We start from the raw sequence: 15,383 nt of genomic DNA on the forward strand, positions 1-15,383 counted from the left end.
TAAATATGTATAAATAAAAAAGGGCACATTTAGAAAAATAAGTGTTAGAAACTTTATATTGCTATTTAGAAATATGTGATTTTTCTTATAAGTAAGTGTTCTTTTTTTTAGCATTAACTTTGAAAAGTAAACAAATATGTGGGCAAAACAATAGCCAAATAAACATTAAGAACATCCTTTTTGAATCTGAAAATTTCCTCTTCATAATATTCATATTTTAAAAATACTTTCATAGTTTTTACTTTTATAGCCTGTTTTTCTATAGAGGTATACAATAAAATTCACTCTTTTTGTCATACAGTGCTGTGAGTTTTGACAAATGCATGTAATCATGCACAGCATTTTGAAAGTTGATCTTAATTTGCTTTTTATCCCTGCTACTTTATGATCTCTTGATCACTTACAGATTATCACTGTGAACTTTAATGATTATACTGTAGCTATTCAGAATTCAATGATTTTATTAATTTCCAATGTTTCTCTTTGTGCCTAGTAGAATTAGTGAATAACATAGTGGGGAATTTACTTTTTCCTCTTACAGTGCCTTAGTGTAGACTTTGTCATTTCTGGCCTTGACTGTTCTATCAACCTGTGCATTGGCTCTTGCTGTCTTCCATCTCAGTTCCTTTCTAGTTTATCTTCCACACTGCTGCTGCTATTTCTAAGGTACAGAACTGATTATTTTAATCCTCTGCTTAAAATCTTTCATTGACTCCCCCTTGCCTTTAGGAATAAATACATTTTCAGATCAAACACAAATTCTTTCATGAATTAGTTCCTGCCTGGTGTCTTGCTGTGCCTTCTTTCCTCTTTTGTCCCATGCATCTGTCTGCACTAACTGCAGATTCCCAGATAAGCCATGTTCTTTGTCTTCTTGGTGCTTTCATATGCTTTTCTTTCTGACTTGTAGGCTTTTTTCCTACCCTGCTGTTTGTTAGCTGCCTAACTTCCCTAAACCTTCACATGGGATAAGATGGTGTTTTGTGCTCTTCTGGTACTCTGTTTACCTTATACCGCTCTAATAGTGCTTGCCCCTTGGGCTTGGTCACTTGCCTGAGTGTCTCCTCTGGACCCTATGCTGCTTGGGATCAGGGAGTGTGTCTGTTCAAATCTTGCCAGTGCTTTGCACAATATTTTATACAAGTAAGCATTCAGGATGTTTGTTCAATTAGTAGACCATATAGTTACATGTAGAGTATGATGACTACGTGAAACCTAGGAAATAGTAAGGAGAAGAAAAGTGTATTATTGCACCAGAATTCCTTATATGGAGGGAACTGCATCGGGGGCATTGCCTTAATATCAAGCTCCCTTAGGGATAGGGAGCCCTGTGAGTATGGATGTTAGCTGAGGCTGAGAGATCAGAGAAGTGGAGGGAAATAAGGAGACAGATGTATTGGTTTTGTTGCTAATAAATATGGAAGGAGAGAGAGGAAAGGAGGAAAGTCAGAAAAATGATGTGAGGCGCTTCCCCCAAGGCTGGATGTTGGAGAGACAGATTAAGAATGCTCCTTCTTCCATCTCCTTTTGCTGGAGTTGTTTTCTTTGTTGCCTGGCATACCACTCCTCTGCCTTTCTTCAGAAATCTTTCACTGAAATCTGGTATGCTAAGGAATCCTTTTTGCATATGTTTGCTTTTTGTTTTTGTCTTTTGTAGAAGTCAAACAAAGACTTGTGTCCGGTCTGGATTGGTTCCGTGCAGAAAAAAGAAGGTGGCCAAGTAGCTCCAAGGGTGGGGGGTTCTGGGAAGGTCAGCTCTCCTAGTAATTGAGGGAAACCTTGGCAGACAGAGAGGCTTTGGACTTGCATAGGCCATGGCACTGCAGGATTTGAGTCTGTTTAGTCGATTTTAACCACTTAACCACTAGTATACATAACCACTAGTATAGTATACATAACCACTAGTATACATACACAAAAAGAAAAGACTGGAAATGAACACACAAAAATAAGTAGCTAGTATTAGCAAGGTTTCTCCAGAGACTATGTCTATTATAGTACATAATACAAGAAAAATTTTAAAAAGATGAAAATGTCCACAATATAGTGTCATGATCTTATCCTCACCAGAACTTGGAAATTAGAGATTAATATTGAGATTTCTTTAATATTGAAGGTTCTGGAAAGAGGAAGGTGAAACTAATTGTTGAGGAATAGGGAGTAAGTACTAGTACTGAAACTCCTTTTTTTTTTTTTTTTTATAACCCAAAACAGGAACTTTTAAATTAACGTGTTAGGCTTTGTTTTCCTCTTTTTTATTTTTATTTATTTATTTTATTTATCGTTTTAATTGATAGACTAATGTCTCAAAGAGAAATATAAGTAATTGAAAATTGGATACAGTTTTGAATAGACAAAGTTTAAGTTTTAGAATGATGGTGTTCTGTAGATCATAGATTTGTGATAAATTATGGCTTAATTATTTCAGTTTAGCTGCAACAAGCTATAAGTTTCTATACTTCCTGTTGTATTCACAACTAAATCTCACATTGTTGCTTTTTATAACTATTCTCCCTTTTTTTCTGAAATAAAAAATATCAGAAAATCATGACAAGGTCACAGTATACTTATTGCATTTATGTATTGCTGTTAATTAAATGTGCCTTTATATTGGTAAATAGGATTATTCATTCAGTATACTAGGTTATTATGCTATTTGTGTTTTCTCTTCATGCCCTGATTTCACATATCCACCTATAGTTATAATCAAAAGACTGATATACTCAAATGATACCTTTCCATGGTTGAGCATAGAATTAGAAAAAAAGGAATTGATTGAATGTTCTGATAGCTAAACACATGAAGGCTATCTGAGCATGATACAGCCATCTCCATGACAGGCATCTCCGTTCTAGGCATCTTCATTCTAGAGGATGTGATGTTTGAATCGACTGGTTAGGTTTGTCCCCTGGACAGTTCTAGAAACACATTGACTATTCTGGAATTCTGTTTTTTAGTTTTCATTTCATCCAGTCTGTCTTGTTATCCATTTGTTAGACATTTTAGTTCTTTGATTAGGGTAGTTCAAGTTCTTCTAGTCTGCTTACAGTGATTTGTATCTCTTAAGGTGACTTTGCATAAATCTTATTTCATCCTCTGTGGTATATTTTAGCCCAGCTGATTTGCTGAGGCATTCAACTCTTGCTTCAATGGTACTTCCTTCAGAGACCATATATGTACATTAGAAAGGTTATATATTTGATACCTTAATATATCCTTATCCTTCTCTCTGTCCTTAAATTCTTTTAGCCCCTTCTACCTTGGATCCCATTATTTATCACTACTTCAAGGACCTGCTCCTCTAGGAGCCACCCCTCCCATCTCTACTTTTTCCAGCCTTTCTTATAATCCCTTTATCCATGGACCTTCTCTCCTATCTGCCTTCTAAGCTGGAAAAAACTTTCATATGATTCTTTTCCATGTTTCTTCTATTCCATTCTTTTATATCCTCATTCCTTGAGCAAAATTGTCTATATTCTTTTAAGGGTATTGTTTTGTTTTTTTCATCCCCACCCTTACACCCTGACCTTCCAGTGTAGACTTGAGGCTGAAGCTTTGCTTATTCACATACTTTTAGGTTGGGGCTTGGATATTTATTGTGGGCAGTTAGATGCCTATTAGATGAATATGGACGCTAAGGAGTTTCAAATCATCTTTAGAAGGTTGGATGTGATTTGGGTTGCAACGTTATCGAACAATTTGATGATCCAGGATATTATGGCTCCATAAGATCTCCTTGCAAATGCCATGGTTCTTTCCGCTAATTTGTTGTTTTGATCCTGGAACAAATTTTCTAGCTCCCCATCTTATGGCCATGAGTCCCTGGCATCCAGCCAATTATATTTGACTTCAGAGTACAAAAGGTGGTCATTTCTGTGATCACTATCCTATTTAGCAGTCACATCATGGTCTGTTTAAAGATAGGTCATCATGCAAATAACTTATCTTTTTTCTGTTTTGACTATTTGTTTTATTGTTTTAAATAACCCCTCCACCTTTTAAACTTTGAAAAATATAGAAAAGTAGTTTCCTTTATTATGCTATTGAAATCTAGCTTTTGCTCTCATTCTTCCACTACTAATGGTTCTTTGAAAAAAATCACTATTGACCTGATTGAACCTAGGCTGTCTCCGTCTTCATCCACTTCCATATTCCTGCCACATTTTACTTCATCAATACTTCTTTTTTATTGACATTCTGTCTTTCCTTGGATTCAGCATGTGGTTACTCTTCTAACCATATCTCTGTCTCTTTTTCTTGCTTCGTAACTCTAGGTAATCATAAAGACTTGCCTTTCTTTGTGTGTTGTTTCCTGTGTGTGTTTTCTTAGAGTTTTTGCCATTGCCCCTCTCCTAATGACTTTGTGCATGATGTCTCTGCAAAACTTTAGTATCTTGTCTAGAGTGGCCTACACAACAGCCCTTTGGGGATGTTCTGCCATCACTTCAAAATCAGTGTGGAAACCCAAAACTTCTCCTTTTGACTTCCATATTCTGTAACACTGCTATTCACCAGACCTGCATTTCTTGTACTTTACAGATGGGCTGTCTTAGTCTGTTCAGGCTACTATGACAAAATACCTTAGACTGGATAATTTATAAGCAACAGAAATTTATTTCTGGGTCGAGCCCGTGGCGCACTCGGGAGAGCGGTGCGGCCGGTCTCAAAAAGGACAAAAAAAAAAAAAGAAATTTATTTCTCACAGTTCTGGAGGCTGGGAAGTCTAAGATAAGGCACCAGCAGATGCAGTGTCTGGTGCAGGCTCTCTGCTTTGTAGATAGTGCCTTCTAGCTGTGACCTCATGGTGTAAGGAGCCAATAGACTCCCTCAGGACTCTTTTATAAGGGCACTAATGCTATTCATGAGGACTCTGCACTCATGACCTAATTACCTCCCTAAGGCCCAACTTCTCAATACTAATTAATTGGGGATTAGATTTCAATGTACAAGTTTTGAAGGGACACAAACTTTCAGACCACAGCAGGAGCCAGTAGGGAACAAATGGGACCAAAGTTTAATTTATCTTTGAAAGTGGCACCTGATCTGTTTGCTTTTTGTAGTCTCAGCACCTAAGACTTTGTTTCTTGATGGATGTTTCTTGAACTGAACATTATTACAGTGATTCTTGGGTTCATTCTTTTCTCCTCATTTTAGTTTCTACTCAGATCAGACCCTCATTTACACACATACTGTTTAGTGCAATAACCTCATCATTTTAGCAATAGTTTTTCCTTGCTTCTATTCGTATCTCATACTACTAGCAGAGTAATTTTCCTAAAACATTACTTTTATCATGTCAAGAGCCATTATTGCTTATGGATTCAATTCAAACTAATTAGTCTGACATTCTAGGTTTTGAATCAGCCAGCTCCATGTATCTATTTTGTGTTATATTTCTACTGTTTTTCCCACATAAATTCATTAGAGCTTATTAGAGCATTCCTTTTATTCTGTACTAGGAGCATAGTTATTCCCGCTTATACCTTTGCTTCAGCTATTCTTCTAGCCCAGAATTCCCTAGCCATTCTCTCATTTTTGCCAGTACAAATCCTATACTTCTTAGCTGAAGACCTAATAGCAAGCCCAGAATCTAGCCTTTAGCAGGCACTCATGAATGTTAAATGAGTGAATGAAGACCTATATTCTCAATGAGCTTTTTAAACCAGCTTCCCTTGATAATGATATTCTCCTTCTTATGCACAGACTCCATGAACCTGTTTATTAAATTACATTTCTCACATCTTATTGCAAGTTTAGTAAATGATTAATTCATTGAACAAAATCTGGTGTATGAGCACCTTAGTTGTATACTGAGAAACGTATTTGAAATGGTTTCAAAAGCATTATTATTCCGTATATTTCTACCTCAATTGTAAAGTGGTTTTAAATTAAGCCTTTTCTTAGCTTTAATAAAAGTGAATCATTGGATCTAATGAAATGATTTCAGCACATCCTCTGTGCAATTACATTTGTGCAACTTAGCAGAAACTATGGCAACAGAGTGAAAAATGTGTTTTTACTGATTGTTTTTCTCCGTAAGAGTGGGAAGTTCCAAGTTGAACATCTCACAACTTTAAAAAGAATGACCATAGATAATATGCATTACAAATTATAATTGTCTGAAAAGTTGGGTTAAGAAACCATTTATCAATCATAGATTTGTGGCTGAAATCCTGTAAGAATATGCCAAAGATTAATAATAGTTACCTTTGAGTGGTGGGTTTATGGGAGATTTTCAGAGTCTACTTCAGGCCTATCTATATTGTCTATTTTTTAAAATAGTGAACCTGGATTATTTTATAATGAAAAAGCAGCAACAAAGTTTTTTTCTAAAATTGAGGAAGTTTTTTTTTTTGGATGTTAGAAATTACAGCAATATATTCATAAGTACCTAATTACTATATTCAACAAGTAGTATTACAATACAATTAACTCAAACAAATACACTTAGGTTTAATTTCACAGCATTTAAACTGCCTCCAGAGTGACTGAGGCACCATTGTTCCTCCCTCCCAGTCATGTATGGGTTTTCTGTACTAGCAATGAAGCACAGGGTACATACAAAGTAACACAATCAATTATTATGGTCTTCCTCAGGTCAAGGCAGAGTTATGGAGTTTTTTAAAGTTGATGAACACCTGATCAAAAAGTTGGGGACAGGCTACTGCAAGTGGTAAAGTCAACACCTTGGTTACTTGACAACAATATCAAAGTTATTAATCTGACAGAAAAGACAATTATCCTTTTAGCCTAAATTTACTATTTGTAAAATTAGATCAATCACCACCTCACACCCATTAGGATGGCTACTATCAAAAAAAACGGAAAATAGAAAGTGTTGGCCAGGATGTGGAGAAATTGGAACCCTTCTGTGATGGTAGGAGGAATATAAAATATGGAGATTTCTCAAAAAATTAAAAATAGAATTACCATTTGATCAAATAATTCCACTTCTGGGTATATGTCCATAAGTATTGAAAGCAGGGTCCTGATGAGATATTTGTATACCCATGTTTATAGCAATGTTATTCACAAAGCTAAAATATGAAAGCAACCCAAGTATCTATTGACGGATGAATGGATAAGCAAAATGTGGTATACACGTATGATGGAGTATTACTCAGCCTTAAAAATGAAGTAAATTCTGACATATGCAGGAACATGGATGAAAATTGAGGCCATAATGCTAAGCGAAAGAAGCCAGGCACAAGAGGACAAATGATTCCACTTATATGAGATGCGTAGAGTAGTCAAAGTCATAGAGACAGAAAGTGAGGATATTGGTTGCTAGGCACTGGAGGGGAAATGGGAATTATTGTTTAATGGATACAGAATTGCAATTTTATAAGATGGAAAGAATTGGGCCGGCCCGGTGGCGCACTGCTACAGTGCGCCGCTTGCGAGTGCGGCGGCGCTCCCGCCTAGGGTTCGGATCCCACATACAGACCGGCCGCTCACTGGCTGAGCGAGGTGCGGGGGCAACACCGAGGGTTGCAATCCCGTTGCCGGTCCCGGTCTGGTACGGGCGCGACACTGAGGGTTGCGATCCGTTGCCGGTCACAAAAAAAGAGACAAAAAGGAAAAAAAAAAGAGAGAATGAAGTAGTAACACATACACAAAAACCTGGGTTAAACTCAAAAATATTAGGCTAAGTGAATGAAGTTACATGCAAAGAAACTATGTACTATATGATTCAATTTTTATGAAATTCTAAAAAAGTTAAAACTCTAATGAGTGGAATTAGATTATTGGTTGCCTGGGCCAGTGGTTAGGGAAGTGATTGGCTTTGAAAAGATATCCAGAAACTTTTCAGGGTGATAGAACTGTTTTATATCTTGATTGTGTTGGTTTCATGACTCTACACATCAGAATTCATCAAACTGTTCATTTAAATGGGTGAATTTTATTGTATGTAAATTATTCCTCAGTAAAACTTAAAAATACGTTAACTTGTAGGTTTTTGGTGCTCATATGTCTTCAGTTAATTTTCCCTTTGAGCAAAAAATTGACCCGTGAACTATTAGCTTTTATTTCTAGCACTTCAAAAGCAGAATAAAAAATAAAATAAAATCAGGCTTAGATGGGGAATGGTATTGTTTTGTTATATAACACAAGTGAAATTGTAATTAATTTTATTACATTAAAAAGTTAATATTTTTCATATCTTCAGGATGGAAAGACATGAACCAAAGGAATGTTTTCTGACAATCCCAAATAATAGCTTTGAGGACTATCATTAGGATTAAGATCTCTGTATCCTACCCTGTTGCAGTTATAACTGCTTGGTCTCCAAATGAAATTAAGACAGTGACAATAACATAAAGGAGAACATTGTGACAAACTCGATTTTTGGTCCTGTATCCCAAACTGAAACCTTGACGTTGGTGAGCTGGGCTGGGTCACATGGACCTGCTTAGGACTTATCGGTCCCTTTGCTCTATGCAGATACCCTTAAGCTTGTTTTCTGGAGTCTCACCATTCTTGAGCAAGAAAAGGCCAGGAAAGATAAACTCTAGGAGAAACTTGAGGTGGAAAAGAGTGTTGTTGTTTATTTCATAAGCCCAGGGGCAAGCTCTTTTTAAGCCCAGCATTCTTGAGTTTTCCTAGGACCTGGGACTTCAGGTATGGGAGAGGGAAGAACCTCTCCCAAGCTCAGCCTTACCTCACCAGCCACCTGGGAACAATCTTGATGGAAAAGCAATCCAAAGAGTAAGTTAAACTCTCAGCTGCTAAGCCAGCTAGAGGAGAATTCAAAGAAAACATACCTTGAAGATGCCAGAGCTGACTATTCATCACCTGGAAACCTTCACTTCTGAGTACAGAAGGCATCAGTGCCCTTCATTTTGAGCCCTGTCAATTCTTTTTTTTCTAGGGATAGGAAGTTGGGGAAGCTTGAGCTCCCCAAGCAAGCAAAATATTAATTTATGTCAGAAAGAAAATAATAGAGGGAGTAGATTATGAACAAAAACAGCCCTTCACAGATCATCTGAAAGATTTTTGTGAATGACCAAGGTTTCCTGGATGGTATACTTTGTAGAACAAAGTAGTTAATTTGTAACCTTTTAAAATTTCCCATGAAAATAATTCTTTGTATTAAAAGATAGTTCCCTATCTTCCTAGTCTAGCAGCAAATATACATATGGGAAAAATATAGTGTATGGACAGTGCTTTCGGAAAGCTGGGCTTTTTTACATATCTCAGTAAATAAAAGATGAGTCCTAAAAGAATCAGGAATAATTATTTTTTTAACATATATATAACTCTTTAATAATGTATTAAGCTTTTTTTCATAATAACAGAATTTAACATTCAGTTAGAAGATAGTCAAACCATTATTTCAAAAGTGATTGTCTATTGTGAGCTTGGCTTTTAATATAATCTGCTTAAAATACTATAGAAAGACATGCAATTGTGTGTTGACGATATTACCTATGTTTTTGGTATTTATTTTACACCTATATTGATGTCAGTGTGAACTCTAGGCTGGGCAATGTATGTTGATTTGTTACCACTATAAAATTATGCATTAATAGTCAGACTCTTAAAAACAGAAAGTAGAATGGTGGTTCCAGGGTCTAGTTCTCAGGGAGAGAGGGGGAATTGTTGTTCCATGGATATAGAGTTTGTTTTGCAAGATGAAAAAGTTCTAGAGATCTCCTGTACAACAGTGTGCATGTAGTTAACAGTACTAGCCTGTGCATTTAAAAATGGTTAAGGTGATAAATTTTATGTTATGTTAATTTAGTTAAACTTTGGAAAGACACTGAAATAACCCCCCAAAACTTTTAATTCTGGAAGGTCTTAGTTGGGTCTAATTTTTTAAAAGTCGTAATCCCAAAGCATTAGTTTATTTACAAACACTTATAATAATGCTTACTGGCACACAGTAAGCACTGTATAAATTTAACTCATTTAATCCTTATCACAGCTCTATGAGGTAGGTATTATTTTATTCTTTCATTTTATTATGGACATTTTCAAATATTCAGAGAATTTGAAAGAATTGTATGTTGAATCCCTTTACTCATCATCTAGATTTTGCAGTTAACATTTTCTTGTATTTGCTTTATGACATATCTATTCATACCTATATTTATTCACCAATCTATTTTTTTATGCATTTCAAAGTAAATTAAAGACATCAGTATGCTTTCAGTATAGGTATTTTACATTATTGGGAACTGAGACACAGAAAAGTTGAGCAGTTTGGTCAAGGCCATACCACATTTAAGTAGTAAAACTATGACTTGGATCAAGCCTTTCTTTATTTCTACAGAGTGCTAGTTCACATAACATTGATAGGTATTATCATAAAAATTTTTGTGGTCAAGTGAATTTGACAAAATCACAGCTAATTAGGACAAATAAGTTCTAGTGGTCTACAGTAGGTGCTAGGCATCTATAATTAACAATAATTTATTGTATGTTCTCAATTTGGCTAGAAAAGAGGATCGCAAATGTTCTCATCACAAAGAAGTGATAAAGTTTTGGGATGACGAGTATGCCAGTTATCCTGATTTGATCATCAGATATTTTATACATGTATTGAAATATAAGTCTGTACCCCATAAATATGTATAATCAGTATGTGTCAATAAAAAAAATTGACAAATGTAATATCTCAGTCTTGAAGATCCACATGTATATTTTCATAATATAGTATCGGTGCAGTTTGGCAGTAGAGTAATCCTTTTAACTTCTTTTAAGCCAACCATTTCCAAATCCATTCTCCCAGAGCTGTCTGCTTTCCATCTTTCCTCCAAACATAACTCCTATCAACATCTCGCAGAAGAGGACTAGAATTCAGTAGAATGTACTTTGGAGAATGTTAATTTATAAAATATCCTAATTTTGTTTATTTAGGACAGAATATGTTTTTTAAGAGTTTATATTTTTAAACATAGTCCTAAAATTTTAGAGCTGGCAGCGATCTTAGAGTTCAGAGACCAATGCTTTCATTTCAGAGACGGGGGAACTGAGACCCAGGATGATCAAGGGACTAAGCAAACTAAATCATACCCATGTACTTAGTGGCAGAAATGGAAATAGACCCAGCCTAGAACCTGGGGATGGCATTTAGTAGACACTCAGTAAATATTTGTTGAATAAATGAATATATTTAAATCTATCTAGTTTTCTTTTTACTATATATTATCTATGTATTCGAATTTTTGTTTATTTTCAGATTATACTGGTCAATACAGTATATTAACATTTATATTAACTTAACTTTTGGTACTAATGAAATGTAGTTACTAAATTCCAAAAAAAAGTTTTATCGTAATACGTAACATACAGGAAAATGCACAAAACATAGCTGTGCATTTAGCAGGTAAATATAAAGTGAACCCTCGTTTAAACACCGAAGTCAAGAAATTGAACATTGCTGGCAACTCAGAAGTCCCCAAAGGTCTCCTCCTGATGTTGACCCCTTAATTATTTCTTTCTCTCTCTTTCTTTTTTAGCTAATTTAACAGGACATGCAGAGAAGGTGGGGATTGAAAATTTTGAACTCCTAAAGGTCCTAGGAACTGGAGGTAAGTCTTAAATTAATTCTTTTTTTTTTTTTTAAGAAAGAAAAAAAGTGTTATTCCTATAACAAAGGATTGGTATCCCCAATACAGAAACCAATGAAAATTTGAAAAGCATGAGGAATCCAATAAGAGAACTGTCAAAAAATATGAACAGACTATTCATACAAAAAATACAAAAGGCAAAAATGGAAAGAAATGGGAAAAATTTAGGGGAATCAATCTCTTTTACCCTGCTATTGGGAATGTAAATTAGTTCAACCCTTACACAAGACACAGTATTTTAAAAAATCACTAATGTTTATAGAGAGCTTGTTACATGCTAAGTACTTTGTGAAGTGCTTTATATTGATTGACTTATTCAGTCTTCACTCAATTCAGTTGATATTCAATGCACGTCCTTTGTAATAACGGACAACCCAAGATCTTTTAGAAACCTAGCAATAAGGGTTTGGTTAAATGGAACAAGGATCTCTCTGTTCTATAATTTATATAATAGGATTAAAATTATCTATATTTACTAATATTTTGGGAAGCTCTCCAAGATGTAATGAATTAAAAAAAAAATACAGAAGAGAATGTACAGTATTCCATTTCAATAATATAAAAAATTATATGAACAAACATCTACACATCTTTTATTATTATTATTATTATTATTATTATTATTATTATTATTATTATTATTATTATTATTATTATTATTATTATTATTATTATTATTATTATTATTATTATTATTATTATTATTATTATTATTATTATTATTATTATTATTATTATTATTATTATTATTATTATTATTATTATTATTATTATTATTATTATTATTATTATTATTATTATTATTATTATTATTATTATTATTATTATTATTATTATTATTATTATTATTATTATTATTATTATTATTATTATTATTATTATTATTATTATTATTATTATTATTATTATTATTATTATTATTATTATTATTATTATTATTATTATTATTATTATTATTATTATTATTATTATTATTATTATTATTATTATTATTATTATTATTATTATTATTATTATTATTATTATTATTATTATTATTATTATTATTATTATTATTATTATTATTATTATTATTATTATTATTATTATTATTATTATTATTATTATTATTATTATTATTATCATCACTATTATCATTATCATTGGTGGCTGGCCATTATGGGGATCTGAACCCTTGACCTTGGTCATATCAACCCTTGACCTTGACCTTGGTCATATCAACACCAGTTCTAACCAACTGAGTTAACCGGCGAGCTTTCTACATGTCTAAATGTATGTAGAAAAATCTCTGGGATATACACCAGAATGGTACCAGTGGTGATCCCTGGGTGGTGTAATTTTACATACCATACAGTTCACCCATTTAAAGTATATAGTTCAGTGGTTTTAGTATATTCACAGAGTTGTGCAGCCATCACCACAATTAATTTCATAATACTTTCCTTACCTCAAAAGAAACCCTGAACCCTTTAGCTATTACTTCCAAGTTCATCATCCTCCCAGCCCTAAACAACCACTGACCTATTTTCTGTATCTATATATTTGTCTCTTCTGGACATTTCATGTAAGTGGACTCATGCAATACGAGGTTCTTGGTGACTAGTTTCTTTTACTTAGCATAATGCCTTCTAGGTTCATCCATGTTGTAGCTCACGTCAGTACTTCATATTTTTTATGGCTCAATAATATTTCATCGTATGTATATACCATATTTTGTTTATCTGTTCATTAGTAAGTGGACGTTTGGATTGTTTCCACCTTTTGGCTGTTATGAATAATGCTATGAACAATCATCTACAAGTTTTTGTGCTGTATGTATATACCATATTTTGTTTATCTGTTCATTAGTAAGTGGACGTTTGGTTGTTTCCACCTTTTGGCTGTTATGAATAATGCTATGAACAATCATCTACAAGTTTTTGTGCAAATGTTTTTGTTTCTCTTGGGTAAATACCTAGGAGTGAATTGCTGGTTCAGAGTAAGTCTATGTTTAACTTCTTGTGTAACTGCCAGACTATTTTCCAAAGTGGCTATACCATTTTACATTCCCACCAGCAGTATGTGAGGGTTCTGCGCTTGCCAACACGTGTTAATATCTAGCATTTTTATTATAGTTATCCTACTGGATGTGAAGTAGCTTAGGTTAATTCTTAAGAATGAAATTTATTAATTTTTCTTGTTGTCCTTCTTAAGTTATTCAGTTGTTCAGGTTAACTCATTTTCAATTTTCAGATATTTTACACAAAGCCATGTACATTTTAAAATATTTTGAATGCAAGGTTATATAAGTTCCCTCTTAAATTTATTCCAGTTTTAAATACGCCTTGATGTGAGAACTGCCTTCTTATCTTCCTTTTTGCTAAAGGTTACGTTTAACAATTAGTGAAACAGTAAGAAATCTGTGACAGAAAAATGTTACATGCTTAAAGTTAAATTACAGTCTATATTGCCTGAAGAGATTGTAGTGTCTTGGAATATTTTCTACCATCTGCCACTTAGATGGCAGAATTCCATCTAAATTCATCTATAATTCAGAAATATAAAATCACCAGGAAATAGGATTTGTATAAACAAAAAATTTTTAATGGATAAGTTTTTAAGAGTAATGCCTATGTGTAGTAGTCTCTCAATATATATTTTTCAAATGAAATAATAATGAATGAATGAGTACACTTATATAGTAGGAGATATCTATAATGATCCTTGAATGTTTGAAAGCAAATTGCTGTTTTTTGTTTGCAATATTTACATTGTCTTTCTATGTTCTAGAGATTAGAATTTACATTCTTTCTCATTTTAAAGTTTTAGAGACGTTGTCGCCTTTTTTGCTTTTTTACCAAAAGCAAAACTTAGTAAAAATATGAGCATAATTGATCAAATGAAACTACAGATTTTCCTCTGCTTTTGGTTAACCCAATTATTACTGAGTTCATTTTTTAATAAAATTTATAGTGTATAAATAAGATTTATAGCAGATATTTTAGAAAATAAGTTATAAAAGCTCAGACTGAGGTTATGTTTTATTTCAAATATGGTCAAAGCTTTTTAACAACTTATATTCAGTAGTAATAGATAACTTCTCTGCATCACAATATACATAGAATCTACAGAACCTCCTCAAGGACAATATTAAAATGTAATACTAATTTTCATCATTGAATTTTATAGTATGTAACAAGAACCATGTAACTAATTCTATTCCTTCATCTGTTAATTTTACATTTGGCAGTATATGCTAAATCCAAATATAGAAGCAGAAATAAAAAGGCAGTTTATTTTCTGTTTTTTATTAGATGATAACTTAGATGTCCTGGAAAACCCTTGTCATTATTAAACCCCTAAAGTGCTGCATAAAATACCTTTTTTTAAAAAAAGTCTACTAAACTGCATAGATTAGCTGCCAAGGGTAAGGAAAATCCTTAAAGTCGGAAAAGAAAAGGGAGCAGGAATCTAAAGAAGTAAAAAAGCTCCCTGAAGGCAGAAGTTAGTATGCTGGGGAAATCTACCAGTGAATTGTGAGCTAGTTCTTTGGATTTACTATTTTCACACTTGCTATGGGAGACATCTAGGGCTCCTAAAATGTAGAGAAGGTCACTACTGCTCAGTAAAAGACTAAACAAGAAAAAAAGTCCAGACTGCAAAGAGAGGTGGAGGGGAAACTTCTGGCTCAGAATTGACTCCGGGTGAAGGAAACAAATAATAAGAGCCTTCCCTGAGCATTTATAACCATAAACCAGACATCATACAGGTTTGGAGCTTGAATTTGTTTTGTACTCACCATGTACTCCAACCCCCCCCCCCCCCCCC

The sequence above is a fragment of the Galeopterus variegatus genome, unplaced genomic scaffold, assembly GCF_000696425.1.
Source record: "Galeopterus variegatus unplaced genomic scaffold, G_variegatus-3.0.2 Scaffold3721, whole genome shotgun sequence".
Classification (NCBI taxonomy): Eukaryota; Metazoa; Chordata; class Mammalia; order Dermoptera; family Cynocephalidae; genus Galeopterus; species Galeopterus variegatus.